The 6,584-nt window shown below is 39.9% G+C and overlaps 1 protein-coding gene across 1 annotated transcript in view; it reads left to right on the plus strand.

Annotated features, from left to right (window-relative positions):
- Positions 1 to 6,584, plus strand: part of CPNE4 (copine 4) — a 490,556-nt gene that overhangs the window by 390,139 nt on the left and 93,833 nt on the right. The window lies entirely within an intron of this gene.

The following is a 6,584-nucleotide window of genomic DNA, read 5'->3' on the forward strand; positions in this document are numbered from 1 at the left end:
GAGCACATGAAACTAATGTCAGGGGACAGCAGGTTGACTGACTTCCTAGGAAATGAATTACTTGTTCCCTGAGAGCATATGAATTACCTTCCTTTCCGTGACCTTTAACTCATTGCAGAGAAACACAAATGCTTTTGGACCATCCCAATAATGAGAAGAAAGCTAGAATGATCATCTCCTCAACCTCCACAGATAGAGTTAGAGAGAAACAAGCTAGAGAAGACTCCTCATGCTGACTACGGAGGCCACTCGGGCTGGTCTGCTCCAGCCAGGGTCCCCTTTCACCTGCTGTGGTCTCCAGCTTCTTTGATTATACAGGAACTCAGCTTTGTGCAATCACCCAGACTTGACGGGACCTGGAAAAATTAACTCACATAAGAGGCAGATACATAAGTTAGGGGGGCCAGTATATTAATTTATTAAAATTTTAGTAAGTTTATTTAACAAAAACTATAATTTTCATGCTCCATACAAAGTTCCCTTTTCCTGACAACTGAACACTTGTGAAGCAGAATTAGCAATCCGAACATTACTTGGCGAACATGGAAAAATCAAGGCAAGGGCATATGAGGAGTCTGGTCAGCAAGTGGACAAAAAGACCCTTTGGAGAGTCTAAGTTAATAAGACATTTGCTTTTAAAAATGCATACAATTCTAGGGTTTTGTGAACTCATTAAAACTGATCTCTGTGCTAAGCCCTGTTAAATTATGTCTTCCAAAAAGTTAAAAATATGACTCTCATTCAACCATCAAATAAACAGGTATCAAAGAGTTTATTCAACTAACTCATCAATGGGGAAGCCAATAACTGATAAAACTGTTCTCCAAGAGCATTTTCAGAATCAGGTTTATATAGTCTTTTTCTTTAAACAAGACTAAGATTTCTGAAATTGTTTAATGTTCTTCACAGCAATAAATAATAAACTTAAGGGTTATCTTTGCTGCCAGACAGAAATCATTGCATCATGTACAGGTTTAACATGTTTCACTTCACAGAGTCTGAGCTCTTAAATCATCAATATTAAATAGCAAAATCAAGCAGTGGTAATTCTTGGAGGAAAATAAGTCATCTTTAGGTAGACTTTTAAACAAAGCTTCAGTATACCACTGAAAGGACTTGCAGTCACACTTTTGGACTTGTTGCCATGTTATGGGTAATTTTTTTTTAATAAGCTCAAATAGCCTCCTAAGTTCACATTTCTAGAGCCTGATATATCTCTAAATTGTCTATTTGTCTCCTTTCGCCCCCTCTCCATTTCTGAATGGCTGGCACATTCTTAATCTTCTCAAATCAACTCAAAACTAAATCTCTCAGGGGTACCTTCCCATATCTCATTGTTCTTACATGCATGCCTCCAGTTACTCTCCAGCTCACACCCTATTAATCTCCTTCATGGCACTTACCATCATCTGTAATCATCATGTTTGTTTGTTTACATATTTATTGTTTGTCTATTCTACTGACATGCAAGTAACAAGGTCCAAGGGAAAGAACTGGTCTAACTCTGCATCTTCAGCCCCTATAAAGTGCTTGTCTTCAGCTGCTAAAAAAGCATATAGTTAGATGCTTAATAAATATCTGTTTCATGCATAGCTGGCTGGCTGGCTGGCTGGCTGGAGATTATATATATAATATATTACATATACATATTATATATTATATGTATATATATATACTGGTGGTACCAAAAAATTTACACATTTTAAGAGATGTTATCTATGTATTACTTCTTGAAGTTGAATTGAATTGTAGTAGCTAAGTGTAGTGTGATGTTCGCTCAAAAGATGGCGTTAATCAAATGAATGCTAGTGTCATTCATTGTATTAAATTTTAATACAGCTTTTTCCTTTCTTAAAATGCGTATACATTTTTGGTACCATATATATATATGTATATATATATATATGCTAGATCCTATGGAAGACATTCTAGAGGTTTTTGCTATTTGGTTTGTCCTTTTAAAGGCTCCAAGAAAAACACCCCTCTCATTCACTTACTCTTACCCTCATGTATATTGATATTAATGATTCATTTATTATTGCCATTGATTCACTTTTGACCTGCAACACTTTCTTTCATTCAAGGCAAGTCTAAATTCATTATGGAAATTTGTTTTCTTATTGTCAGTGTCTTGGAGAACAACCCCACTGCAGCCCATTTATCATTATTCCCTCCCCTAACAGTTTTTTAAATACTTTTTAAAATTTTTCAATTACAGTTGACATGCAATATTATATTAGTTTCAGGTATACAATACAGTAGTTAGGCATTTATATAACTTACAAAGTGATCACCCCAATAAATTCAGTACCCATCTGACACCGTACTGAGTTATTACAATACTACTGACTATATTCCCCATGCTATTCTACTCTACATCCCCATGACTATTTTGTAACTACCAATGTGTACCTTTTAATCCCCTCCCCCACTTCACCCATCCTCCTAAGCCCGCTCCCTGATCCAATAACCATCAAAATACTCTATATCTATGAGCTTGTTTGTGTTTTGTTTGTTCATTTATCTTATTCTCTAGATTGCACATATAAATGAAATCATAAGACATTTGTCTTTCTCTAGCTGACTTACTCCACTCAGCACAGTACCCTCTGAGTCTATCCATGTTGTTGCAGATAGTAAAATTTCATTCGTTTTTATGGCTGAGTAATATTCCATTTTCTGTATATACCACCTCTTTTTTATCCATTCATCCCTTGATGGACCTCAGGTTGCCTCCATACCTTAGCTATTGTAAATAACGCTGCAACGAATACATGGATGCACAGGTCCCTTCAACATAGCGCTTTGGGTTTCTTTGGATAAAGACCCAGAAGTGAAATTACTGGGTCCTTCTTTGTCTCCTATAATAGCCTTTGTTTTAAAGTCTGTTTTGTCTGGCATAAGTATTGCTACTCCAGATTTTTTAAAATTTGTTTCCATTTATCATTATACCCTCCCCTAACAGTTTTTTCCCCTCAAATTTAAACATGTCTTTTCCTCCACTAGCCCTATAGGGTTGCAAGGAGGAAAGAAAGAAAGAAAGAAAGGGAAAGGTCCAGATGAGGAGAAAACAAACAGGAAAAGAGGGGCTGGAATTAAAAAGAGGGGCTGCATAAAGAAGAGGCAATAGCTTGGCCTCACCTGGCTCTCACAGCATAGCTTTTGGGGGACAAAGAATTCTAAATCCTCTAAAAATGAAATTGGGAGGAAAGCAGCCTTGTAGATTTTTTAAATGTCAGGTCTTTTTCATTTCACTAGTATATTTCATGGTCAGGTATATATCGCTTCCTTTAAATTATCTCTGAAATAGCAAGGACTAAGTCTAGTATTAGAAGTGATAAATCTTGCCTTACCTTTAAGCTGTGAGATTTTCAGTGGAAGAAATCAGGAGAGGGAGGTGGGTGAGTGAGACAAGCAGGATTCAATTAAGTCTTGAAGCGGGTGGGGGGAAAAAAGGACCATCCTCTGTATTCTGATCCTCAGAACCTTTTCTATAATTTACTTGTCTTTATTTTTCTCCTTTTCTTTTCCTTGGCAATTAAATCTCTACCCAAATATTGTTGTTGACCACCCAGCACGCCTGGTTGCACCGGCATTAAAACATTTTATGACAGCTATCCTATGAAAGAGTAAAATCACTAAATGGACTTGTCAGGAAGCATTACCTCCAGTTCGTCTCCCCTGCAGACCAGTTGGCCCTGTTCAGAAGCTCTCTTACAATTCATTTAGCCCTGCTATTCCCCAAAATGAAACTGACTCTTGAAGGCATGCAATGTGTGGCACTGCTGTGGCGTCACTAAGGCAGGGTTTGTCAGCCTTGATACATACTGGAATCCCCTGCGGAGCTTTAAAAAACGATTGACTCCTAGACTCCACCCCACACCAGTTAAATCATTTCTGCGTATGAGGCCAAAGCATCAGACATTTTGAAAAGCTGCTGGAGTGACTCTAATGGGCACCCCGGGTAGAGAACCACAGCTGAATTAAGTAGACTGAGAAGACTGAGTCCCTTGTTGGATTTTCCTTATGAGTGCTGAGGAGACAACAGTCGGTTACAAGACCTCCCAGTAAGTTTCTAGAGACTTTCTCAGCCAACTAGTCTGCAAAATTCTGCTGATGTGTAAGTTACATAAACTTATTAAAAAGAGCATAAAATATTTACAGGCTTCAGAGGAGGCTTTCTGGGAGGACATATCATCTAAGCCAGGACCTCAATGGTGTATAAAAAGGCCCAGAAGTTTGTGATTCATAGGCCCAATGATGCAGCATTTTAATGTGTTGGTGAAGAGGCCCCAGAGAAGGATATAGCGATGGCCAAGCTAGTGATGTAAACATAACTTTGTGGGTCATGTTAAGGAGGTTATATTTTCATCCTGAGAGCAATGGGAGACACTGAGGGGTTCTATGTGGTAGAGTGACATGGTCATGTTTGAATTTTTGGAATTAGTACTCTGCCTATTTTGTGGAATTTGGGTAGAATTAGGGCAAGGCCAGAAGCAGGAGATCTAGCAGTAATCTAGGCAAGAGTTACTTGCCAGACAGGGATGACCAGAACTTGGTACCAGATTAGCTATTGGATGGAGTGAGAGGAAGAGAAATGCCTCAAGAATTAGTCCCTAATTCCTGGCTCAGTCACATGGATGGAAAATAGCACCATTCCTGAAGATTAGCCCATGGAATGGAGCAGGCGTTTGGGGGTGGGGATGATGAGCTCAGTTTTGTACTTGCTAAGTCTATGGTGTGTCTAGGCTGTCCAGTGGGCAGCAGACCCAGGATTGTCTCTGTATTAGCACTGAAAATCCCACACCCACGGAAACCATCAGTCACGGGGCAAACCAGGACAGTTGGACAACGTGGCAGTTGCCTACGTGAGTTTGACTCTCAGAAGAGAGAACTGGGCTGGGGCATAAATATAAAAGTTGTCAATAAATGAATGGTGTGTGTGTATATTTGAACATGCATGCAAGGGCATGATTAAAAAGGCACACACCAAAATGATGTTAGCAGCACACATTTCTCAGGCGCTAAATAATAAAGCTATTTGGGGGGAAATTATTTTTTTAGTTCTCTACGTTAAGAATGTGTTACTTTTGCAACAAGGAAAAAAACCCACTAGTTTAAAATAGACATACAGGGCCGGCCGAGTGGCGCATTGGTTAAGAGCTGGCTTGAGACGCCAGCTCTGAGAAGTAGGGTCCCAGTTCGGATCCCACATTAGGGCCAGTGATGCTGCGCCCTCTACAGCTAAGATGCTGAGCAACAGCTCAACCTGGAGCTGGGCTGCTGTGAGTCATTGGCGACAGTGTAGGCTGCAGTGAAACTGCAGAGGGCTGCCATAAGCTACTGTGAGTGTATAGCAGCCGGCATGAGCTGCCAAGAGCCTCCATGAGCGGCTGTCCAGTGGCCGGTGACTGATCTGCCTCAGCTGGGCAGAGCGCAACGATAATACAAACATGGGCCAGTGAAGCAAGGTCCTCCACAACTAGACTGAAGAACAAAAGGACAGCAACTTGTCTGTTCCATTTCCCCGATTCCCCAATGTTGTTCCCTTCCCCCAATTCCCCAATAAAATCTTAAAAACAAAACAAAACAATAGACATACAATTTTTAATATCCATGCCAATTTTCTATATTTGCTTAGACTGTTTTAGTTGCTATTTAAAAATTCAGAATTGAAATAACTATTTTTTAAAGTCCCAGTGAGTTTTCCTGGTGGTAGGCCAGCCTATCCTATTTTTATATAGTGACACTATACAAAATTAGGAAGTAGACTATAGATCAGTTTGGCTTATCTTCTATTAAATTCTAGTGTTCACTTAGGCTTAAAGTAACCTGGCAATAGAGCAATTGCTTGGTGATACGAGTTTAAACAAACACAGAAGGCCACTGCAGTTCTTCTATTATTACCTAGTTTTCTAAGATGAGTTTATCATATAACATGTTTCTGCATTGTTCATTCTATGATTACAACCCCACTACACAGTGTTAAGGATAGAAAAAAGTAGCATCTAGCTTCTTTGCAAATCAAGTGGCCAATGATTTCATCAGCTATTTTTTTAAAAATCAGTGATCTAGGAATGATAACACTCATCCCACACTACAGTGAGGAAGAGAACGTGGGGGAAGCTGACATGTGTTTTTCTGGATCCCATGGAACCTTGTACAACAGTGCTGGGATTTTGAAGCCCAGTACTCCTTAGAATCATGTGATAGAGACCCAGGGAGGAGAAATGACTTGCCCTGGATCACATGGCTCATTAGAAACCAAATCAAGGATTGAATCTGGACTTGGAGAAGAGAAAAGAGCATTAAGCCATTATTGTGCACCTACTGTATGCCATGAACTATGCTGGGCACTTTCCCACATTTCATCCCCTCTAACCCACACAACAAAGTTGCAAGGTTAATAAAGAAGGAAACTGAAACTCAGAGAGTTAGTTGAATAAGCTCCTAAAAATTCACAGATCCCGGGCCGGCCAAGTGGCGCGATGGTTAAGAACTCGCTTGGGATGCCAGAGGACCCCGGTTCGGATCCCACATATGAGGGCCAGTGACACTGCCCTCCACAGCTAAAATGCTGAACA

This window comes from Hipposideros armiger, unplaced genomic scaffold (genome assembly GCF_001890085.2).
Source record: "Hipposideros armiger isolate ML-2016 unplaced genomic scaffold, ASM189008v1 scaffold_969, whole genome shotgun sequence".
NCBI lineage: Eukaryota > Metazoa > Chordata > Mammalia > Chiroptera > Hipposideridae > Hipposideros > Hipposideros armiger.